The 26,310-nt window shown below is 38.4% G+C and overlaps 1 long non-coding RNA gene across 1 annotated transcript; it reads right to left on the bottom strand.

Moving 5' to 3' along the window:
* Positions 1 to 1,775: 1,775 nt before the first annotated feature.
* Positions 1,776 to 25,985, bottom strand: LOC141944218 (uncharacterized). Its single transcript, XR_012629195.1, has 6 exons — positions 25,239 to 25,985; positions 23,095 to 23,211; positions 5,050 to 5,159; positions 4,515 to 4,600; positions 2,982 to 4,411; positions 1,776 to 2,108 (listed from the first exon to the last, which is right to left on the bottom strand). It is a non-coding gene; the product is annotated as an uncharacterized LOC141944218 (long non-coding RNA).
* Positions 25,986 to 26,310: the final 325 nt, after the last annotated feature.

Below are 26,310 nucleotides of genomic sequence, written 5' to 3'. Positions count from 1 at the left end.
TCTGAACAATTTCCTGTATAGACAGGCCCACTGCTATTACAGAGTACAGGGAGCAATCCCCAAATCTCTCTTGAGCATCACCTCAAACCGCAGTTAAACCAGCTCAGCCTACCTCTTGTGGGCACTTGGGGGAAGTCTCTCCAAGTGTCTCAACCTCCTTTCTTGAATGAGACATGTCTGAGTGGCCAGACCACTGAAAATGCCTGAAATGTTGGCTGCAGGTCTCAGGGCTGCAGTTCCCCAGTGCCTTCAGCACCAATGGTAGCATTTGTTCATCACCTCTCACCGCACTCCACTCCTCTCCTGGGCAAAACCTGAACAAAGCAGAGGATTAACCTTTCATATCTTATATTTGGCCTGCAATCTGAACACACTTTTCCTCTCAAATGCTGTCATACTGAATTAACAGTTCATCTGTAAGTCCATTTTCCCTTGTACTCTGGTAGAACATTGTTCCTAAATGACCAAGATGGAATAAAGTGTACCATGAAGAGCCCAAAAGGATCAAATTAGTGGAGAGTGGATTAAATGTGCAACATTTTCCATTTCTCTAACACTCACAGGGGAATAAATTAATCTGTGAGATATTAGGAAATGTTGCACTAATTGGCATTTCAACCTGCTTATGACATTTTCTTTTGAAGTCATCCATTAAATCACTATGTGCCTGGTTAGTACATGTAGCAATGTATTCTTATTGTCATAGTGCTTCAAGTACTTCATCTGGAGTATGCTACAAGTAAAATTACTTCATCTGCTTACAGTCTTATTCTGTGTTGTTTCATATTTTTTCTAAGACCTTAGTTTCATTTGTTTCGTAAAAAGATGCTGTGGTAACTATTCTAATTGGAGCTCTACAAATGCTACAGTTTTATTTTGCACTTCTCAAAGTTGATCATGGCATTTAAAACTAAAACTATTCAAGTCAAGTGCTAAATCAAAGTAAAGGGAAAACTTAGTAAGTAGGATAAATGTTCACTAGATAACTGGTATATTTTTTAATAATATCCACTCTGAATTTCTGGTTCAGAGCCCATTGAAGTAAATGGAAATTCTCCCTTTGACTTTTGGTTTCTTTTCTCTTCTTCAAGAGTCCTTGTCTAAAATATCTAATGATACCTATTGTCAGAGAGAGCATATCTGGTCAATAGTCTGGTGGTTTTAAAGATTCCCTTGTTTTTAAAAGTCAGTCATTTATATTCTGCTAAACTTACTACACAGCTTCCTCAGATGTGGTTTCCTAGTAGTTTCCAAGCTTCAGCACATCTGCAACACTCTGCTGGAAACCTTAGCCCAAAGTGCAGTTGCAATGGAAATGCAAGAATATTAAGGGAATAAAATGGAAAATAATTCAAAAATACATTCATGTGCCACTATGCATTCATTGAACTAGCATATCTGCAACACTGGGTTAACACCTGTCATCCTCACCTTGGTAAGAAGTTACTGATTATACATGAAGTGTGGAGAGACTATAAGAGGAATCAAAGATGAAAAAGACCTCTGTGGGAGGGTAAAATGAAGCAACTGTGAGACTTTTCTTTAGAAAGAATTTAACAGGCGTTAAAAATGAGCAAGTCAGACAAAAAGAGAACCAGACTTTCCTGTTTGCTCTTATTTATAATATAAAGACTTGGGGAACTCCAGTGGAACTCCAGTACAATTTACAATGGACAAAGAGAAATATTTTTATTTATTTATGCATTATTTAGTGCTAGAATTCTTTGACAAAGGACCATAGCTGCCTTAGCAGATTGGGGCAGGAGGCAGGGAAAGGATTACATAATGGTTCTGGTAATGAGAACTTTCCAAGATACTTGTGAAAGGTTGTTAATAAATGGATAGAAGGGCTTATGTCTCAGGACATAAAGCAACTGCTAATTTGTGTGGAAAGAACAGCTACCTTACTGGGAAATTTTTTCTTCATTACCCAATGTCATGTTTCTTCCTATAAGGGATGTGTCACGAGCTGGCACGAGGGCCAGAATTCTGGTGGAGATGTCCATGCTGGGATCTTCTAATAGGGAATGATGACCCCTACATCTTCAGGACTGAGGTCTTCACATAAGTGCAAGGTAATCCTGAGTGCATATCTTCATATTGCCTGTCTAAAATAAGGAGATGGGAACCTGAAGCACAAAGACTACCTTGTCCACAACCACCAAAATACCTTTTGCAGAGTGTTGAAAGGCTAACAGCTCAGGTCCTCAAAGCCCAGCCTCCTGGTACTTATGTATCCACTGCACTGAACAGAGGCAGTAGCTACAACAAATCTGTGTGTCTTTGTCCTCCATAGGAGGCCTTATCCCCTAGTCATCCAGACCAGGAACCTCTGTATCACTTCTTTGTCCATGCATACATATTTCCTCCCTGTGATGCCAGGTAAATCCAGCAAGCACACCTGCACCCAGGAATTGAGAAGCCCAGTCACATTCCCTGAGAAACATGTCTGTATCACTTTCAACATCGGGTCATTTGCACATGAACAATACAGCTGATACACTGGATTTACGTGGTGAATTTTGAATACAGGGGACAAGGACCTTTCATCTTCCTTAAAGCAGTCCTGGAGCTGGAATCTGGCCTGGACTTCTCAACTGCTACATTAATATCTCTCTTGTTGGAATATGCATTTGCCACTGTTTCTTAAATAGGTGGTTGTTCTCAGCATGGAAATAGTTTCACCAAAATGAGTGTGGGGCAATGCAAACACTTAAGAACTGTGAATGCCAGCTGTGTTTCTCCTGTGGTTGCATTTTCTTTACACAGTGAAAGTTAACTAATTTGGTTTACTGTTCCCTTATTCTTCACCGCTTCCACAAAAACACAACTAAGAGCCTCACCTGGGATGTTTTTTTCTCCCTTTGGTCATCTGTCAATCACTCTAAGACCTAAGCTTGTCTTCCAAACCCTCATAAATAAGCCACAAGCATGGTAAGGTGAAAAGAAAATAACTTGTTCTGTGTTTAAAAAGTACTTACCAATATACCTTGCCCAGTGGTGTTTCAGCTCAGCTTTCTCTTTCCTCTCATTTCTCCATCTTATGGTATATTCCTGACAGTTGTCTAGGAAATATATGACTGACAATTCAAGAATAGAAGCTTTTGAAGATTTAAGAGAAATAGAAAATGTCTTATCGCAGGCACATAGGTTTTAAATCATTTCCCCAGAGTTAAGAAAAAAACTTGAAACACAGACACATGCACACACAAGCATAATTTAAAGTTTTTGATCAAACAACAAGTTTTATGTTTTGTGCCCAGAATGTAGACTGGAACAGAGAGATTACAAACTTGAATGTGTGACTAAAAATAACATACAGATGGGAGGGTATTAGAATCCATGTTGCTTATTTCAGAACAGATGGAGACTATGCTGTATTACAACTAATATTTTGGGAAATTACTAAACTGTGCAACTCCCAAATTAAAGTGTAAGTACAACAAAGCAGGCAGTATTTTTTGTGTCAGTAATCAGATGCTTTTAGAGGTAATATGTTTAAAAAAAAAAAGAAAGAAAAGAAAAGAAAGCAGCTGAACTACATAAATAGTTCTCTTGCTTTCTCACAGGTGCTTAAGCTTTGGCAAAACAAGGACCTTAATCACCAGTTCGCTCCTTGTAATTAATGAGACAGTCTAATCTACTTTTTCCTTTCAAAACCGTTTCCTGACTCAGAGCTTTCCTATTAACATTACAGGGTGATTTGAGGGCACTCAGACTGATATGATTATGTTAAGATAGAAAAAAGTCACAAATAATTATTTGGCCAAATGTCAGGGAAAACTTCTTGGTAATGAACTCTTTGTTGATTATAAAATAATTCCTCACTGGAAGAAGTGGAAACAGCATCTCTTGGGACCAATTTGTTGTGAGGCTAAGAAATAAATGATGTAATAGGCTACTGCTCCATCTTATTTCTTTGACTCAGCAGTTGCAATTTCTAACTGAGCTTCAGTGCAGAGTGCTGTAGAAGTATGTGAACTCTCTAAAAATTTTATGGTGAGATCTGAAAGAAACCAAGCTATAGCAGAATGAAGAGCACAAATTTGTTTTGGGTTTAATCAACATAAAAGCCTCTTGGAGACAAGGCCAACAATTTAAGCTGGGTGTGTTCTCATGTTTGTGGCCCAGGGGTAAAAGGGTCTGGTCTTCTTGGGAAGAGTAACACAGATTTCCAAACTACCTAAAGCAACCGAATATAATGGGAAAATCTGACAAAATTAGTGGAGGATTTCCAAGGCTCTTCCACCATTTCTCCCTTCAGACAGGTGACTCTGACCATCTGTGTGATTACATCTTTTTTCTCCTGCCAATAACTGTACTTAGCTCTGAGCTAAGGTTAGAAGACACAGCTCAAGGATGTATCAGACCATATAACTTCTTTGCTTTCTGTCCTTCTGCTTTTCTCCCTCTGTAAGAGAGATAAAGATGTAGTCAATATTTTCGTAATGATTCCAGAGTTTTGGTGTCACAACATAAGCAGTTGGTAGGGGATGTGTTCTGTCAAAACTTACAGTATGTGACTTGTATTCAGTCAGCTCATGGAGTAATGCAAGCAGCTTGGAAAGATCTTCCAGATCTGATGTACTCTGTTTTGCTGCTGCAAGATGAGAAAGAATGTAAGAAGATGATGGCATACACTAGCTTCATACTGAATACATTTAGTCTTTTAAGTTTTGTACTGTACAGACTTCAGAGGTTATATAATTTTCTACCTTACTCTCCATTTAAATTTTTGCCTCTGCACCCTGATAAACTGAAAATGATGGTAGGTTTGGTTGCTGTTGTAGTTAGTGGTAGCTTTGTTTTCTCCTTGTGTGTAATGCAGGACAGCCCAGCCCATGTAGGTTCACTCCATTACTAAATCAACCAACAGGTATTTAGTACCACAAAGGTGATCCCTGACTCTAGCTGTGGTTGTATATCTGTCCCTGCAGGTAATTGGTACTGCAGTTCTGTTTCACTCTTTTGACTTCACCAAACCATGGCTGTTACCACAATAACTTCTGGGGACACTGAGCTCTCACCTATCAAACTGAATGCAGATACCTTGGAACCATAACATGCCTTGTTCTTCCATCTTCTGCAGTTTCAGTGGCATGGACAGCTGTCTGAGACATCTTCATTATCCAGGGCTAGATAAAGGTTCATTCATTACTCTGCAAAATATATGTTATCCAACAATTACTGTGCAGCACAGCAGATTTTTCAGAAGCAAATGAAGAATGCTAATGGCAAAATGGAGAAATATAATTCAAAGGAGCAATAGTAAAGGAAGCCTTTTAACAGTAACTATTCAACATATCAAATAAAAGCTAATAAACACATGTAGACCTTAAACATTGAAATCCTTTTCTGTTTTACAGATACTTTCTAGCTAAAACAAATGTACCTTGGTTATTTAATATGTTGCAATTATTTGCACTATTTTGGAAAAAAGGGTGTTTGAAAATAATGAATATAGCTTTTTCTATATGACTGATTTTGAAATGTCAGTATTGATAGGTCAGCTTAGCCATATACTGGAAACATCTTTAAAATTTAACAAATTTCAACGTAAGCAATAATCTAAAAATGTACAAAAATAAATTATATGGCTCAAAGGAAATATTTTCTTTTTCTTATTTTCATACAACTATTGTCTATCAGGTGGAATACAACTCAAATAAAATTTGCAAAGACCAGACTTTCACTGTTACCTTTAAATTTCCATCCTCTGTGAGTGTCTTATGATTTGCAAATCTCAGAAGCATTTTACAAAGAGTATAGCAGGCCATTACTAACAGTTCAATGCCAAAATTAAACATGATTATTTGAATTTCTAAGAAAACCTCTAAGCCTTCCTCTCAACTGGCTTGAAATTGAAACAAATCCAAGACAGCAAGTTCAAGTCAGTCTGTGAAGAGGGACTATTCACACATTTTCTGAATTTGAGAGGGTAGGACCCCATCCCGTTTTATCAATCTGTCTGCTGCTATTTCTAAATTCAAGTAATACCTTGCTAAATGGAGCTTTCAGAGCAGAGCTGGAGGGACAGATTTCCATGTCCCTACTCCAGGGCTGAGCGATACGAGCCCACATGTCTCCAAGGGAAACAAAAAGGAAAATGCTGTTGACCCATTCTCATTTTAATAAAGAGTTTGGTGACTTCCTGGAATATCACTGCATACACATTTCTACATATCTACTATATAAGGAGGCCAATATATTGATTCCCATTTGTTGGGAGGGATATTTATGCCACATACAGCAGTTGCATTTGCTGTCACCAGCTCTTCTAGATGTGCTCTGTCAGGATCTTGCCAAAAGGATCTACCTTAGATTTTAACACAGCTTATTGTCTTATTAAGCACTGTCTCTTGTAATTTAAGATATTTCTGATGGTGTTATGTCAGTGTCACAAGCAAAGACTTTATTTTCCATCCATAACCACGTTCCTTCTACTCCTTCCAGGAAGAAATCATGCCTGTGTTGAAATGTTTTTGTTTTTCCCCTGTATAATATTTTGTGCAGTGTACTTATCTTGGCATTTTTCCCTGGAGGAACTTTCCAGTACCCAAGAAATTGGACTGAAAAATACTGAAGGTGTTAATGCAAGGTCTGCAAGCCAGTGCTGTCAGCTCTGCAACTAAGTATACTATAGTACACATCAACAAAAGTTGTATCTACTTTGTCTATATTACTATCAAACAAATTTAAACTGTCAACAATATTTCTGAAAGATTCTTGTCCTTAAGGGTAGTTCAGGCTCCTCAGAAATTATCCTCATTCTGCTATTGACACTGTCACTTTTTGTCCAGACCCTTATCACTACCATTTAATTGCCCCTTTTCAAAACACACTAAAACTAGCTAGGCAATCCATTTTGCATAAAAACCTGCAGAGTAAATGAACTGCCCATATGAACTGAGTTTGACACAAAACTGAAATTTTCCCCATCACATTACAGTGCCTCTTTCCCAAACGGCTTTTTCAGCTTCTCTCTTTTCCATCCTGTTCCTTAGCAAATACATGATACAACAGATCAGGTTCATACAACAGATCACAGGTATTTAGTATCCCTTTCCATTCACAGGCTCAGTTCTACTATTTGTGAAGCCAATCTCCTGTTCCAGCTACTGCTGCAGTCAGGGTGAGAAAATGAAGTTCTGCGGCTGATCAAAACAGTTGTTTGCCCTTTGGGGTACAAAGAGATAAAACAAGTACTTCTCCTCAGTTTTCCTTTCCTTGTGGAGTTTCACATCTCAGACTTTTCTCAAAGCCAAATTTTCTGAAAGCAGGGTTCTTTTCTTCTTTCTTGTCATCTGTTCCTTCTTTATTTAAATCAGAAATGACTGGCTGATCAAAAGTGCTTGAAGTCCTTAGTGGCCTGTGTGGTTGAGCATGCTGCCAGCATAGCTACTGAAACTCCAGGGACTTTAAATTCACTGATGACAAAAGCTTCAGACAGTGACTGGCTGGCCGCACTGGCACTCAGCTCCGTGTGACAGTAGTTCAACTCTTTCCAACAACCAGTAAATAGTACCCAAGTGATTACTATCTGTAGCAATAATCCATGTGCCTATCATATTTAAAGGAATAAAGAGCATGGGAGTTATTATACAAGGGAAAAATAGTCTTAGCTATACTCATGCTAGAGCAAAACAAAAAACAGACATTACATACAAGTGTCACTCCTGAAATGCTTTTTCATCACTTTCTCAATTCCTGTAACTGCCAGTTATGCCCCAACCCAGCCTTCCTCCCTGGGCAGTTTAACCTTCTTCAGACTGATCAGTTGAAGCCCTTGGCTGGGCTGAGGTTCCTGTCCCACAGCAGCTCAGTGGGGAGGTGATGAGCTGTCCCTCAGCATCACTCCTGGGTTTGCAGGGAAGTAGTATTTTCCCTTTTCAGTGTTGCCTCCAGCAGTCTACAGATAAGTGTGTTTCAGGGCAACTGCCACAACCCTGTCAGCCCACCTGTGCTGCCCAAAGAGGTTTGTGAAGTCATGAGAACCAGGAAGTTTTGTGAAACAGACTGAACAAACATCTGACAGGAGCTCTTGAGGTTTCATTGATCCTCCCTTGATGTCCCTGCTCACTGAAGGCCCATTGTCATATAGATAATTCCCTCTGAAGTGCCATTCAGGTTTCACTTTCTGAGATTCCCCGATACTTGTATAAAAATAGATATTTTTGTTCTCATAGCCTCACAAAAGACCAGGGTAACACTGAAAGCAGTTGAGGCCTAAGGTGAGCAGCAACTGAACCTATACAGCAGTTCTCCCGTGGAGTCCCAAAGTTGTCCATACCCTGAGTTAACTTCTGCTCCTGGAGAACCAAGTGTAAAGTCTAGGAATTAATGATCACTGAGCAGAGGGTAATGAACTGTCTTCTGCAAATAGATTACTAAAATTAGCTATCAGAAAAAATAGCTTGTGCTTGTGTTCTGGAGATATCTTTCCACTGAAATTATGAAATATGATGTAAAATTATTTTTTTGTATACCACTAGATGGCAAACTAGCAGTGTGATACATGTCAGACTTCCTATCACAGAAATCTCTGATTAGGCATATTGTAAAAAATGCCAGCTATCTGTATGCAAATAAACAGAGGCTTGATGTGGTGCATGCTGATAGAGACCAAAGAATACTTCAACTTTCATGTTTCAAATTAATTTGTGATGTTTTAAGGCTGGACAATATGGATCTTGTTGAAATCACAAAATATTTCACATGGCCTTTGCCTTCCCTTTTGCTTACCCACAGCTGCGGGCCTACAGCTCCCTCGCCTGGGGCTGAGCAGAGCTGAATGTCAGACAACACTGTAGTGGCTTCATCTGGAAATAAGTGGGGGAGTTTGAACAAGACTATGACAAAGCCCTTGAAGAAGGACTGCAACACCAGACTGAGATGTGTGGAAGCGCTCAAGGAGTGTAGTCAGGCTCTTTCCAGTGTATACATTTTGTAGATGCCTCAAAATTAATATAAGCACAAAGATCTTCTAGCAGTCAGCACAGCACTCAGCCAGAATAAACTTTCATCCTTCAGATAACATTATGAATGTACAAACATTTATTTCCAATCTAACAGCCCTAGGAGCAGGGAAACTGTGAGGAAGCTACAAAGGGAAAAGCCTTTATTTTACATTTCATTTCCTCTCCACCATACACCAGCGACCACTTGTAATCAAAGCTGCTGGAGAGTCATTTAAATTGGCCTTTTTATCCTTGCAAAGGAGTTTTTACAACGAATCCAGAAAGATGTCTTCTCTGTACCTCTGGCCAGGACCATGGCATGGCAGGGCCGGAGCAGCAGCTGCCCCACATGCCTTTGGGAACAGGGGCAGCTATGGGGACAAGCATGACAGGTTTCGCTGGTGCTGCCATTAAAGCTGCTGCTGCTGCGGCTGCTTTCCTAGGGAGATCTGCAAGGGCAGAGAAATTAGAAAAAGTCCACTAAAGAGAGGGAAAAGGAACCAAAAAGTCTCCCAAGTGCTCCCAGTCATTTCCCCCATTGCTAAAATGAAGTTAGCTAAGGGTATAATTGCTAAGTTGGTTTTCCAGCTCAGAAAATCTCTAAGTTACAGAATAAGCACTAGAAATGCAGAATGTTCTATAACCCTACTAAAATGTATGGAAAATTGGGAGGAAAGAATGTGCTTACTCAAGCCAAAATGCAACCACATAGTGACTCAAGGACCAAACAGATGTGTATGCTGGGAAAGAAACAAGTCACTTGACTTGTTCATATATATTTAGTCCCTTGCATTAGGTTTATATCTGGAGATGATGATGAAATCAGGTATTTCCTTGGACACAAGTGAGGATCTGCAAAGTATGGACAGAAAAGCTTTGCTTTCCTACGCACCAATGAGAGCCAAAACCCAGAGAGCATTCCTCTTGTCACAGCTCCCAGACTGTGTTTTCCATAACCAGCAGGCCCAAATGCTTCCTGAGCTCTCTCGGGTCTACAGCTATGAACAAATCCCTTTTGGGCTCTCTGCCTGACACCAGTTCACAGACACAGCAGTTAATCCCCAATTCTTATTTTAGTTACAAGCTCCTGCAGGAACCCCAGTGCCCACGTCTCAGCATGTCGAGGCTTTTGTACAGTGCTGGTTTTAGGCTGTCATCAAACACACATCCAATCAAGAACTCCTTTTGCAGGACGGGGTTTGAGCAGGCTTCCTGTTTGTCTTGGATGAAAAAGTCCTACCCCCAGCATTCAGAAATTGCCCTATGACTCTCTTCATAACAGCAAAATTATAAAATACTGTATTATTGTTGTTAATATTATTACTATTAGTTTTGGAAGTGCTTATTTCTGTGTTCTTTTTATTCACATCTGAAGGATTAAGGGAAAAGCAATAGACATGTACACAATTTTTTGGGTATGCACCTTTTTTTTTAATGTATTGCAGTGTTGGACTGCAAGGAAACTGCTCAGAAGTAAGCCACATCATTTGCTTGTGATGCATTTTTTATGCTTAGCCTGTGTATTTCTTAATTCATAGATACTATGTCTTACACTGCAGAATAAATGCTTTTTTATGAACTAGGCCCTCTATGGTGTTTAATAAGTACCTAAAGCATTGAATTAGGCAGGCATAAAAGGCTGTGGAGGGCAACTTCCACTATTTTACTTAAGCCCAAGCTCTGGAAAGCTGAGAGGGCTGGGGGTACACAGGGCTATGGGTAAAGGTTAGGGAGACAGTGCTGTGGTCCACCTCCACCTCCAGTCAGCAGAAACAGTGGTTGGAGCAATCTGCTCTCCATTTTGCACCTGTTCTCAGCCCTCTGTTTTGCTCCTGTCCCTTTCTTTTCAGTAACAGAAGCACCTTAGGGCCTGCCAGGCTCCCATCTCTTACCTCTGAGGCAGTAAAATCATTGATTTACATATTTTCAGAGACCACTTGAGCTGACTCAAGCTGCCACATACACAGACTACATTAACTGAGCTTCAGCTGTATTTCTGAAAGCAATGTGATTATAACAGCTTTAAAAGACAGGACAATCTGTAATTAGCAGAGGGTTTTTCCTGGTAATTACATTAACCTTTAGTTGAATGTTACTCAACCCATCACAATGTTATTTTTATGGTCCCCTACCAAAGTATGCCTCTGAAGGATTGCGAACCTGTTTTGGTCAGTGGAAAATTCCACGTTCTTGCATAAATCCTACAAGTGCCTTGCTTTGGTCGAGTGCTACCCTGCGCTGTGCCTGGTAAGGTTTGCAAACAATAGCCTCACTGGATGGAGGGAATCCAACCCCTCTAGCAGCATTTTCAGTCATTCTTTCCCTGTGTAATGAATGAAGAATGAAAAATGCAGCTATTCACAGAGCAGTTTTGTCAGATAGTAATGACCCAAGTACTAATGTAACAGTTTGTCACATGATATGTTCTGTATATTGTTATTTTCCATAGGGTTTGTTTGTCTCTGTGTTTTCCAAGCACAGAACTGTATATAGTGTACAACAGAGCTCTAGACACATACAGAGAAAACAGGGGCCATGACTACAGCAGAAAACAATCTGGATAAACATGCAAACATTCCTCATAAAAATCCAGTGAAGAGATTACATGCACAAATACACAAAAGTTCATGAGAGGTGGTCTGGCACCATGGATTCTTCCCTTGCTCATTTAATCTGATTAAGTTCATTCCATATAACTGTAGTCTACGATGTGGTAAAAGTACCACTGTAACTTAGCTTAGTTCAAGTACTAGTAAAAATTTCATGAGTGCAGTTCTGAGAAAAGAATAAGACCTCAGAACAAGCTGAGTGGATAAGACATGAGAAAAGTTATTTTTATTAAAAATAAAATTATAAGAAATAAAATTTCATTCAGTTTTGCCTACTTTTCATTCAGAATTCTTAAAATTATGATCCTGATGCTGATCTGTGAGTAAGAGGAAGAGATATCAGCTGAAATAGTCCTGTAAGCTGCTGAGAGTGGAATAACCCTTGGTCACTCGGGTCACCAAGCTCTGGGGATATTCTCTTTTATCTTGTCCTCAGTTTCCTACCAGCTAAATGGACATACGTCTTCCTTTCCCCCAGCCTACTTTTGTCTTCAGACCAAAATGCTCTTGGGGCAGCAGGTTAGTCTGCTGCAGACCTCTGGGTTGGGGTCCTGGCAGGACTTCCAAGTGCTACCATACCCCTGTGATAGCTGTGTCAAAGTAAAAAGGGAGTTTCTCCATAATGTTAATACCAGCATCGTTTGGTTGCTGTTTATCTTTCTTTTACAATTGCACACATTTGTGAAGACTCTTACTCTAGGTGTGTAACATGGTTCTGCTTCAAGCCCGGCTGGCCCAGTCCAGGCACCCAGAGCTGAGTATACAGGTTCAAATGCTGCCAAGGGAGGGAGGATGGGCCTCTGCCCACGTAATTGGGGTTTCCTCTGAAAACTAGGATAAAGGAATTGTGCAAAGTGATGCACCTGGTCACTTACCTGTTTCATTTCTCAGCACAACCAAAGGACTTCTGTCACACAGTCACTTGTTCCATGAATACAAACATCAATTGCAATGAACAAATTTCAGTAGTGATAGTATTCCTTCTCTACTAATTTTTGTTTCTCCACTGATTCATTCTTGGCATATCATCAACTTTTTCTTCAATTGAACAGATACTTTAATTATATTTCCCTCTTTCAGTAATATGTTTCATCTATTTTTTACGCTGTAATGTGAAGGCTTCCTGGATGAGTTTGCATTATAAATCATTCCTATTTTCTCCATTTGATGCCTAGCATCTTTCAAAGTGGCAGAAATATGGTAATGAAGGGAGTAGCATCTCCATCTCCCATAGCAAGGTATGCTGCAGTTAAAAGAGAACCTGATAACTTCTGAATGAAAATTAGATTACCTAATATCAGACCTTGAAGTTAGGTGTCTAAATTCATGTTATACTTACTGGGAAGAGCTGGGCACTTCTGGAGGACAACTTGACTCTCCTATATTGAACCTCTATGCTAAGATTAGAATAGTTGCATCCTAGAAGTACTTATTCATGTTTTAATGACTATAAAAGGAATCTAGATGAGTAGCTCACTTACAGTCATCTTCATCATGGGCATCCAGAGTTAATTAACGTGAATCCCATGCTGAATGTCCTAATTTCCAGAAACTTCAGGAACCCACCTACTCCTGGAGTGTGAGAAAACTTTTAATCCAATACAAAATCTCAGGTTATTCACCAGCTTTTCAAAATATTTTTGTTATTAATAAGTCACAAACTCATAGTCTTCTGCTACAAACTTATGATGAGCTCAACACTTGAAGGCTGGCAGTTCTCATTCCTCCTGTGCTGTCACACTCCTTGAGATGGAAAGGATCTCATATTCTTCACTTTCTGAGACAAAAAGGAATGTTCTGTGCTGTGATGACTACATGGTACAGGAGTGAAAAGCTGAGGGGATTTCCCAATCTGTGGTACGCCTGGGACATGGAATGACAGCTTCCATCTGGAGCAGTTCTTATATCCTACATTTCTGCAAACTGACTGTTTTCTCCACCAGACTGGATAGGTACAAGGATGTTCTCTGAGGTTAATTTTAGCTCCATAGGAAACTCCTTCCAGAGACAACAGAAGGAGTTAGACTTCTACAGAGACCAAGTCGAAGTGTTTAAGTTACAGTCCCTTCTGGGGCCCTAGTTTGGGCTTGCCCACATGGATGGGCAGTAACGAGACTGGCTTCATGAGGTTGATGATGGTTTCTCACCTCTGTGGAAAAAAGTCTTTGAAACTGGAGTAGTCTTTGTTCAATTTATCAGCATTGTGTCTATGAAACCAGAGCCCCAGGCCTCTGTAGCCCCGAAGTCAGCTATTGTTTAGGGCAAAAGAGCAGCAGAGTCATCCACAGCTGTGAGCAGAACCAGTATGAGAAGTAACTTCTTCCCCAAATCTTCCATTGTTAAAGAAATGGTATCCACTATGGTGAACCGTAGGGGACCTCTTCTTGCACTTCCAGAAGGCTGAATCTTAGGGAAGGGTTTTGGTCAATGTTGTGTATTTCTCATCACTGTACTTAATCAGATCCTTTTTAAAAGTTAAAAAGACCCCAAATCAGCTGAAGATTCGGTAAGATAGCTAGATAAAGTACCTTCATTTCTCATGAATGCTTTCTCAGAAAAAGAACAAACTTGAATCCACATCACTTAGATTAAAATCTGGAAACTTCCAAAGCAAATACAAACTAGTCTGTGGTGTTGCTGAGCTTCCACAGGACATTTGACTGCCCCAAATTATCTATTTAATGTTCTTACAGAATTTGGTAGAGCAGTTTATCTTTAGTTTCTATCTTTATATGAAAATGGTAAATCTTCACCCAAAGCTACATCACAGAAAGCCTTCAAAAGACCATGATGTTTGCAGAATTCCTATACAATACTTTAGGATACACACTGTTGCATCAACATCCATTGCAGGGCTGGAGACATGATATTGTGATATCCTTTATTTTCCATTTCTACAAAAGTCTTATTGTAACTGTAAAGAGCTTTGGACTTCATGGTTTATATAATATCATGCATAAATATCATCAAGGCTAGAAAAGGGCAACCATGGTATAAATCTGGGCTTGACAGGACAACAGGAAAATTAATTTCAGATAAGCCTGGCTAATAATAATAAATCTTCACATAAGGTTCATATGAGGCCTTTTCTTGTCTTTCCCTTCATCTTTTCTAAAAGCAAGAAAATATCATGTTCTAAACTCCCCAAACACTTCCTGGAGTAAGTGGAGTTCTAACATAAAGAGCTGGTTCCTTTATGTGATCAATTTTTGTTTTTATTTATACTTCAAAATAGTGTGGAAGGAGTCCCACAGCACCACAGTTTCACCTAAAGCTGTTTACATAAAAAGCCTTTCTAGTCAGTTTATCACTTAGGAAATTTGCATCAAGATCATAAAATAAATGTCATTATTCCACTTAATAACCACAAGGATACAAACTTCATCTTCTCTAATGATGTGTTTTACTTCTGGCCAAAAAGATTAAAACCCTTTTCCTATAGGTTCTAGTTGTTCAAGCCATACCAGGGAGCTCTAAAATTTTACAGCCTTATTTAAAATACAGCATTACTACTCTCTCTGGTTAATCTTCAAAACCTATTCACCATCTGATATGACTACAAAAGACACAGTAAAAGTATTCTTTAAAAATTTTTTCAAACCTTCTAACAGGTAAATTTGCTTGTGTTGCCAAAATACTGAACTTCACTACTAAAATAGATGCTTTGAAATAGATCATGGAAACTCTTGCTTCCTGTGGAAAAAAATGCTTATTTGTTTGTCAGTAGATTTTTAAACACAGTTACTGACATCCTCTTTAACATATCACACAAGCCTCATACACTTGTGGTGGCTCGCCACTTTGTTTGGTGGTAGCTTGTCCATGTGCAAACACACCTGACCCTTTGCATTTGAGCAAGAGCGCACTCAGACGACTCTGTGTCATTTCCTTGTCCAGCTGTAAGCTCGGAGCTCTCAACTTGGTCTTGCACCTCATTGCAGTTTCAGTGCCAAAGCTGCCTGGTTGCCTTGGAGCACCAGGAAGCCAAACCCACAACTGTCTCTGCTCACACCAATGTAGCTGTAGCCTCATCTGTAGAAGGGCTTCCAAAGAGAAATTCATATGGAAAACATATTTATCAAAAACTATCTGTAAAAAGCAAAACTTAAGTGATTTTTTTTCCCCAGGATATTTCTTACTCAGAACTATTATCTTCAATGTTTACTAAAAATAAAGACTAAATTTTCGTGTGCCTAGTTAGATAGTTAATATTAGTACCTTTCTCAATAGCATAGTTTTTCAACAAAGTCAAAACTTACCATTGAAAATGTTAGTGAAAAAAGATTATTAATTTTTTTTATATTTTTGAAGATTTTTTTTACATTTTTATAAAAGAAAAAGTATTTTTTTAAACAGAGTAAAATCATAACTGTGGTGATCTTCATTAAAGGAACAATGAAAATCAGAAAACATAGCAAAAAATTAGTAGGTATCAACTCTGAATGTCCTTAGATACCATTGACTAAGAAATTAGTTAAAACAGTCATTTTCAGGTTTCATACTGGGCCTTATTTACAGCCCAGCCCTTGCTAGGAACCAAAGTTCTCCGAGTTTTGTCTACTTTTGCTACCAATCACATGTTTATGTGTGTGGTCATTGTTGCCACCCCATATGGCAAGTATTACACATATCCTGATGGACTACAGAAGTAGACAGGAATCGTTAGGGCCTCAGAGGCAGCAAAGAAAGAGATATGGCCATGGGAAGAAGGGCTACAGAGCTTCTGTGTAGACTCCCAGTGTTGGAAACATCACCAGCGCAGCTGCCAAGTTGTAGCTGCCCACACAAGCACATGCTAAATGGATCCTTATCTCTCCATTCTACCACAAACAATTATTTGTTTTCTCTTTATCTGTATTTTTATCTCCACCCTAGGACTCATTCAGCTCTTTTACAAAGACAATCCTTGGATAGGATTCAGATTCCAGCTTCTCTTTTTCTTTTTTTCTCTGGACAAAGCCTTTTTATAATTGTGCAGGCATTACACAAGATTCCTTTTTTAAATAAATTTTTACTCAGGTCAAATCTCTTTGTATTGTATATTTAGGCAGCATCTGCACTTAGACAAACTCTGAGAGTATAAATCCCTAGCACCCAAAAGTGAGAGCAGGATGCTACCATCACTTACAGAAAATCAGACCACAGTTATACCTTAGGTCTTGAACGCATATGCCAAATGAATTAGATAAATAGCTTTAGATAAATAATCAACATTGGCCTGGATCTGCTGAGTAAGATGCGCAGTCCAGGTAAAAGAAGGTAAACAGAGATTAACTATTTCTAGTTTGGATTATCCAAAGTTTGCACATTTTCACTGCCTACCTCTGTATAGTGGGAAACTGAGTTCAGTCCATCATATGTCATTACATTCCTGGTTTGGGGTTTGGTACAGAATGGACTAGTAAGCATCCACGTTGAATTTACTTGATGTTGCTGCATTTTCTCTTTTGAGATGGAACCTCTTAGAAACCTGAGGGTAACAAGGGGTACAAAACTGCCTAAAATGCATCATTATAACAATGATGTGTCCCAGCAATAGACCCTTTCCCTGACCATGTACCCTACAGCATGTTATAATGTAGCAGCAGGGAAGAAAAACATCAGAAGAGCCCAAAAACCACCTCTGTGGCCCTGTGTGACCCCCCCCAGGGGCTGCTGTTCTGGTGCTCAGCATGCAACACTTGCCTAACAACCAGTGTATGAGTGAAGTGTAGCACTCAGTAAATAAAGTTTTTGAAACATCACTTTTTTCTTTTTTTTTTTTTTTTTTTGCAGGCAGGAAACCATATATTTTACTATCACATGAAAGACAGCAGTCTGCTGCTTTTTTGGCTTTGTTTTTTTAAAGCAGCTGGTTTTCTAATGGCTTTGCACAAGTACAAACTAGGTTATTCACATGCTTCTGAGAATATTCTTGCTCTTTTCTAAGTCATTTGTTTATTAGATGGCATAGGAATGTCTCAGATGTATTGAAGTTCAAAAGACATAGAAAGATTAGAAAAAGAACTGTTCCTCAAACTGAGTTTTCATTTCATGTAAATTCCATTACTATAATTTTAACAATTTAAATTAAGACATTTGGAAAAAATAACAATTCCTTTATTGTCAAAAGCACCTCATTCATATTGGCAAAAGCTCCTCCAACTAGGTAATAGCGTGTCTCTTCATGTAGTTGTTAAATTAAGGCCACAAGGAACTGTTGGATATACAGAAAATATCTTTGATAAAAGCCATGTTTCCCAGAAAACTATCCAGTCATGAAGGTAACGATAGATGAGGAATCCACCACTTCCTATGGCAGATCAATCCCAATAGTCATCAACAATATAAATACATGTCTGCCATTTCAGGTTCTTACTGTATACAGCAAGAAATTTTTCCCAACGAGGACAGAATTGGAGCATGTTGCCCAAGGCAGTTGTGCTCTCCATCCTTGCAGGTTTTCAAGACCTGACTGGATAAACCCCTGAGCAACCTGGTCTGAGCTCAGAGGTGATGCTGCTTTGAGTAGGAGGTTGGATTAGTGACATCCTGAGGACCCTACCAGTCTGAATTATCCTGTGATTTTATGACACTATAATCCCAACATTAATTTGCCTGTCTCCAGCTTCCAGGCACTAGTCTTAATTAGACCTTTGTGGGCTACCAGGCTTAGCTCTACTGAATTATATCTCCTTGGAATGCTCACCCCCTGGCCACCAAGGAAGCAGAAAGCAAGATGTGACAGAATGCTCAGTCTACCTGCTGTGAGACTGAGGCATGAAGCTCTGGCAATTCCAGCCTGCAAGGAGTTTCCCCACTTCTGACTCTGCAGCAGGAGATCTCCAGGCTCCCAGGCTGCCTGTTGGTGAGCCTTGGGAGAAGCTCTCATCTGCATCACAGATCAGCCCAGAGCCACAGACGTTGCCTTTCTTCGTTCCCCACCAGGCAGACTAGCAGAAATACTTTTGACTGAAAAAACACACCACAATTTCCAGGCTGCCGCTATGCCCAACTGCAAGCAACTAATTGCAAAAATATTTTATTATATTGTCTTATTATTAAAGAAGACCTGATATCAAAGCTAATTCAGACACAGATTTAAGAATAAGGGACTCTTCAAGACATGAAAGACAATCATGTTAATGCATTATATGCTTTCCTGTTATAATAGAAATGGTGAGTAAGTTTTGAAATTGGAATGGTAGAGTTGTTTCCCACGTGGAATAAAATAATGCATATTTCAGATCCTTTTGTTAAGAATTACAACAGAATTCAAAATGAGGGATTTTGTTCAATTAAGAAGCTAGAAAAAAATAGTAGGAAAAGGGGAAAAAACATGAGAAAAGTTAGTATGTTCTCTTTTATCCATAACAGACATTTTTTACTGTTTTGGAGACAGCAATTAGTCTAAGTAAATTAAATCAAGCGTTTCATAAGATTTTTAAGAAGTTGGGAAGGCTGGAAAGAGATTAATAAGTCTAGACAAAATATCCCTGTTTAATGTGGTTATTCATGCCACCTATGAAGGATGTGACTTGTGGTGACCAAGCTCTGTAATCATTTTAGCATGATACAGAGCATCATTTGAATGAAAGAACTCAGTCATTTGAACTTTGGGGTATATAATAGTCACTCTCATAGTGGAAGTGTGTTTAATGTGTTGAAATTAGTCTGAAGAGAGAAATTGTTCCGGTTCCCATTTTTTTCTGCAGATTCTTTTTAGGCCTGAGGATTTTCCCAAGATACTCAGGAAGCTCCACTCAGTAAATGGGAGAAAAATCTGATTACACTTAAAATGCATACTGTAGTCAGTGCTTTGCACTACTTTGATTACTACTGTGTTAACTTCTGTATTTCCTGCTGACAGTTCAGTAGAATGTTCCACGCAGCTATTGCAAGGCACACATTTTTAGTATAAAGTTTTACATTTCAGTCATGCAGAAGCAAGAAGTAGAAGCTGCTGTACAAGTAGAAGCTGCTGTACAACATCCAGGATGAGATCAGAAGTGTCATAGAAACACAAAGGTGATATATCTTTTCCAGAAGATACGGATCAAAATCTGATCGGGAAAAAACATGAGTTAAGTTTATTCATCTACTTGTTCCCACCACATTTCAGTGGTTTGATCCATCATTTCAAAAGAAGCACCATCATTATTTTGGAAATTTTGTGACCCTTCAGTGAGAATTTAGGCTCAAGACCATAGTCTCAGATGACAACACATTGCTTATGTGATTGGATCTTTCAAAAAGCAGTGAGTGTCTCCTAGACCTAATTTTTCTTCCTGTTCTTCACTTGTAGGTTTACAAGATGCATCTCACAATACAACATGAAAAAGATTTGAGGGAGAAGAACTGGAATATGGCTATTATATGGGGACAAGGTTCTGCTCTTAGTCTTTCATCATCTCTTCAAATGCTTTGCAGACAAACTGAAATTCACATAGAAAATGCTAATTCACCTCAAAAAAGCCAGAAAATACACCCATTTTTGCTTTTAGCCAGTGAGTTACCATGGGTATCCCTCAAGAGCTTTGTGCTTCGTACAGTGCTACAGTGCTACACCACTGACACCACAATGCAAATAGCAAATAATAACAGAAGAAAGAGTAGGTACTACAGGCATGTCATCCAGTCACCAAACCCTACCCACCCTGCCCCCAAAAATACCCCCAAAAAAACCCAAAATAAATAGTTTGCCCCTAAATTGTAAATTTAAAAGATCACTATTGAAAACAGGAAAATAATATTCACTATGTAGTGAATCAGAGCACATTTCGGCCACATGCGAATTCCTAATGTGTTGGACAGTTAGATAAAACATAAAACACAAAAAGCTCATTAAAACAGGACCAAAAATGGTATGTGTCATTTCCCCTCCTTTTATATTTCTGTCAACTTAAGTATTTCCTCCTTTTCTAGAACTGAAGGCTACAGAATCTTGAAATTTTTTTGCTGACTTTCTCCTTTTTCATTTTCATTCAAACACTTTTTCATTGTTTGACTTCCTTATCAAAGAGTTTTCACTGTGGTTGTTCAAAATCTTACTTCTTCAGTCTATCTAATCAGTACTGTCAGGACAGGAGAGATAGCTTTGGCAGCAATCTTAATAAAAAGGACAGAAGAGACATTAAAAAAGGTTTATTCACAGGGCTTTGCCATTAGTCAGACTCCTTTCAAAATCCAGTAAATGTTGCCCTGTAGTGGATTTACTCTTGAAGCCTGCAGAATACCACACATGGCAATGTACATAAAATAAGTAAGGTGACAGGTAGGAGGCAGCATCTTACCTAGATCATATGGAGTCTCACCATGACAGACAAATCTTACAGGTCACAGAGAAACAAAACCAAGAGCTCAGCAAAAGTCCAGGAACACAGCAAAATAATGTAGTTTCAGCACCAGTTCCAACACTGTGCCATGGCCAATGTTTTCCAGCTCAGACCACATGCTTCCAGGATGCTGAGCAAAAAGCCAGGAACTTGAAAACTCACCTGCAAAGGTGGCTACTTAAAATAATCAAGACTTAAAGAGAAATTTTCTGGATGATATAATTTCAGATCCTCTGGATGAAACTAAGGAGTATTCACAGAACATGAAAGGTACGAAGGATGTTTCAGAAAATCATCACCTCTTTTTTTGTGACACAAAGTCTGTAGCTTTACACATGGGAAAATCAAAGCTGTGCAGAGTAAAAAGGTAAAAGATTTTAGACTTGAAATTCAGCACAGATTTTGTGCTGCAAAAAATAATATCACACATATCAGGTGTAAGAACTGGTATTCAGGGAGCTTGTGCCCCAACACAAAGGGACTGGTTAACACTAATAATGAGATGTTAAGGCTATGAGGGAATTAAGACGGCACAGATCATTGTTTCTATAACTTAGACCAATGACCCAGCAGGCTAGAACCACCAATGAACAAACTTTGTTAGCACGTGGTTCACTTTTCCTAGCAACTCTGAGTGTTCTGGCATTGTGGTGATCAGTGCAAAGGTTGCATGGGTACTAATCTCTTGTGTGGTCCTCAACCTTACCCTCCTTCAAATGGGGAACACGGCAGAGGACAAAGCAGGTCCAAGATGATCTCTTTTTATTGATTCAGGAGTGCCTGAAAGAACACAGCAGAGCAGTGGCTCTCAGTGAGCTTCTGCATCCATTTCCTCCTCAAAATGTGTGATGATGCTTCCAGTAAAATTAAGGGTACAAGTCAACTTCTTCAGGGTACAGCATATAGCTATATGATCTCATAGTTCATTGTCCTGGTTTAACCAGGATAGGGTTAAGTTTCCCCAGCAGTGGGGGGGGAAGCTCTAGCCGGGTTATTCAGATACCATGCGGACGTCACATTTCCTGGCGCGGGAGCACGGTGCACGCAGGGTTTTGTACATCTGCTCCTCTCACTGCTGTATTTGGTAGCTATTTTGCTCTGTTCATTGCTATCACTATTACTGTTATTGTTATTGTTGTTGTTCGTTGTGTTGCTATTGCATTGTTGTATTAAACCTTTCCTTATTTCAGTCTTGGGGCTTTGTATTTCACTCCCTTTGTGGGGGAGGGGTAGCGGCCACATGGTCTCAGACCCCAGCAGGGGCTAAACCACCACATTCATATTTTTATTAGAACCAGTGCAGAAACATCTTTCTTGCCCAACTGTATGAACTAAGTTCTACCTCCTTGTATTTAAATCATATGAATTCTCTGAAACCAGTATCATTCCTGAGTCATCTTACATCTTAATCAGGCTCAAATAAGAGAGTAGGCAAGCATATATAGACTGACTTATTACTCAGATTTGAGGAGTATCTGCATTAGAATGACATATAAAATGCTTAACCTTAATGACTGTTATCTACTCTCTTCACTCTCAACAAACATGTGAGCAAGAATAAAATTCAAATGCTAATTCTTAGCTCATGTGAGTCATGCTTTCTTACAATATTCAGACTTTTTTTTTTCCTACTTGTCTCTTTGGCACACCAGTAGAAAAAAAGCTACTTGGAAGGGAAGTGGAAGAAGAGCAGTTGAAAATAATTGATGGAAATAGCTTATTCTTTAAATTTGAATGGAAAAGCTAATATTCATGGCTAAATTACCTAAATCTACTAACACATAAGTTTTACTGTCAAAAATAATGCAGAGGAAGGTGGACTCCAACTATATTTTCTTTAGCAACCCTGCTTTTGAAAACCCTAAATTTAGTTAACAGACAAAACCCTTCTTAACCTTTCTTACTTTAACCACCCTTCCTGAACCAAATACAGTTCTCTCCAACAGATTTATTTTATCCTTCTACACCCCCTTTTTCCCAACTCAGAGCTTAAACTCTGATACCTTTACTCACACTGAACAGTCTTAAGTAACCATACCTATTTCAGTGAGACTTCAAGAAGAAACCTCTGTGTTAGCTAAGGTTTCTAAAACTGGCCATGCATGGAAAATTCTTGTGTGAACCTAAGTCATTAGGCTGGATCTCATCATGTATCAACAAGACTGTCAATTCATTTCTGGTTTTACAGATGCCTTCCAGTTGTGTCATACCTACCCTTTAAACATTGTTTCAGAGTTCCAGCTCAAAATGAAGTCCACAGATACAAAGCAAGATCTTTACCTGGATGGCATTTATTTTCAGTATGGATGTTGAGGACACCAAGGCATTTGTCTAAAAAGCACAGAATTAGGGAAAACACATTATTTAAAATTGTGTGGTCTAAATTATATATATATATATATATATATCAGGCTCTGAAACATAAGAAAGGATCATATTCATTACTTAGAAATGACCCTTAGAAATTTCAAAGACAAGAAAACAAGTGTTTGTGTATCTGTAGTGAGTGCATTGTAAGCCTCTTCTTGGACTGAAATATCTGGGGAGATTAGGTATTGTTACTGTACTTTTACAAATGTTTCAACATGTTCATTTTAGTCATCTGGGCTATATCTGTATTTGTAGTTAAGGCTGACCTTTTAGTTGCCCCAAGCCTATGAGCACAAGTCTTGTCTGTTTTATTCCTAGGACTTGTGCCCGAACACACATGTATTTTAACACTAAAATTTCCAATGAGCTCCCAAGAACAAAGTACACTTCTGCCTTTTACCTCTTACTCAGCACTTTTTGCAGGATGTCTTGAATTTACTGATTAAGTGCCCAACCTTAGCTGAGAAATTAATCCAGAGGCAAACCTTTAGTTCTCTGTTTTTGTCTTTCAGATTGCCCACTTTAATTTTTACACCCAATTATTAGAAAGAAGATTCATCATGCTGTGATTTTTGCTGGTAAAGAATTTTCAGTATTTGACCAAATCTGTATAAAACTTCACTCCTCTTACTAAACTATTTTTGGAAGAGTTTTTAATTTTCATTTATAAGGCATCTTCACTCCAGCTACACCTGATCAATTTCACAAGATGTTTAGAATATTTGTTCGGATAGATAGGGAAATTTTGAAAGTGTTCAGTTTGCATCTATGGTTTCAAAAGTGCCCTACAATTTTAGTTCTGCATTACTTTTTTTTCTCTGAAGTGATCAGGAAAAAATCAAAGTCAATACAATTTTCACAGCTGGTACTAAATGGGTTGTTAGAATAGCTGTTTGACCTCAGAATTTTGCACTTTTGCCCTAAAAAACTGTGGCTGTCTTGGGTAATAATCCAGGCTAGTGAGCAATTCTGCTGTCTCATTTCACAAAAGCAAAGAGTTGGAGAGTCATGATATCACAGCGTCATGATATTAAAAAGTCTTTACAGATACTCTGAAGCAAAATTTTCAGTGGCATGATTCAAGGTAAACAATTCTTTGGCAAAATATTATGGCTAAATTTTTTTGGTGCACATCGACGTCAGTCGAGAGAAAGAAAATACTTCAGCCAGTGGGTCAAATGTTAGCTTAGAACAAATTATGGACGTGGTCTGAAAAATTGCACATAAAATCTCTTAAGGTTTTGCTGGGTGTGTAGAAGCAAAAGAAGGTCAGCCCATTGACTACATGTGGTTCAACAGCTGCTTCCTTTGACCTGCCAGAATCTTTCCTGTTGCCATGCTAAAAGAAACCTAGTACTTTGTATGTGTGATTTTAATTAGTGAGGAAACTAAAAGTATTGGATTATCAGAACTAAAACTACAAAATATTAAGCACTTTTTAGAAAGATTTGCAAATACTATAGATAGTCTCTAGTTCTGAAAAGGGCATAGTCTAATGACACCTCCAAAGAAAAAGGACCCTAATTGTCTTTTTATTGTTAGGAAGATTAAAGCTGGAAAGCAATACCTCTGTCACAAGTCATGTCCATCAAAAAGAACAAAGAAAATCCAGAGTACCAGCCTGACAGGACAGAGAGAAAATAATAGACTGTGCCAGAAAATCCCAGTGGAAATTGTCTTCACTTTGTGTTGTGTAACTTATGCTCCACTCCTCACTTCCTATCAAGAAGACAGTGTTCTGCTTTACATTCTCCATGTATCATCTTTATTAATAAATTCTTTTTAAAGTAATCATTAATTAATGATTACTCATGTTTGCATAAGATCTCTTAAGTGAATCCCTTACTAATTTCTCCTTCCTTGCAAACTCCATGACTTATAAAAAGTTTGATTACTTGTTTCTTATATATTTTTTATTCACAATTAGAAATTTGTCTCAATGCAAAATTTAAGTCTGAAATGTAATATGACAATATATCCCACCCTACCTTAAATAACCATGAGAGACAGCTAATTTGGTTTCTTAATTTTAAATGATTTATGAATGTGGATATTCTTCATCTGGAAGCTGTCATAACTGCGCAGATTAGGCTGGCAATGTTGCATTATCAGGGGCACCAATCTTTCAACTAAGCCAAAACAAAACAACAGACTTAGTCTTAATTAAGAAGTAACTAAAAATTTGTTTGTACTTTTGAAATTCTTGAAATGCAGCAAATTAAAAACTCAGCTCTTGTTCAAAATATTTAAGACTTATTTATCAAAAACAGAAAACAAAAAACTTTATTAAAAGTTTATAGAAAGTTTTGTTTCTGAAATTCAGCTTATTCCTTTCAGATATGTATTTTAAGTTTCAGGGATATTTTGAACCACTCTAATAAAAAAAAGAATTAAAACTTAGTTTTAAAAGTACATAGGTAAAAAAAGGAAAAAAACAAATTCAGATTATTTTCTGCTATCAGAACATTTCATGATATTTAGATATTGCCTAACTCCAGAAGAGAAATTATGCCTCACAAAAATATGTATTTTAAAGGGATAGTGAGAACAGAATAGAAACACAAATGCAAAAACCATTCTGCAGTCCTAAATAATTCTTGCAGAAAATGAAATGACTAATTTCTTGCTCATGTTGGCTTGCTGGAATGCAAAGTCAGTAGGTCTTCTTCCAAGAGTAAATTGTAATTTACAGAGCAAAACCTGATGGTTAAGCTGTGTGTTAGAAAACAGCCCAGGCTCTCATTTCACTATAGTTCCCCAAAGAAAACAATCAAGTTTCTCAGCATTCCAGTGAGAGTCTTTAAACAGACAAGTTCATGAACTTATGGGACAGCAGAAAAAAGTTAAAAACCTACATATGAAAAGACTTGTCATGAAGCAAACATAAACCAACCTACTGATTCTGTGTCCTGTTTAGAACAGTGATAAAGCAAATTCTGAGAAAAAGCCAGGATGAGAGCTGCTGGTCTATTGTGGAAAATTTTGTAGAACATCATCAGTGCATCATACCTCATTTGCATAAAACCAGAGATTTCTGACCTGTCCTGTCAGTTCAGCTTG

This window comes from Strix uralensis, chromosome 5 (genome assembly GCF_047716275.1).
Source record: "Strix uralensis isolate ZFMK-TIS-50842 chromosome 5, bStrUra1, whole genome shotgun sequence".
NCBI lineage: Eukaryota > Metazoa > Chordata > Aves > Strigiformes > Strigidae > Strix > Strix uralensis.
The sequence above is the reverse complement of the archived record's forward strand: the minus strand, read 5'-3'. Positions and strand labels throughout refer to the sequence as shown.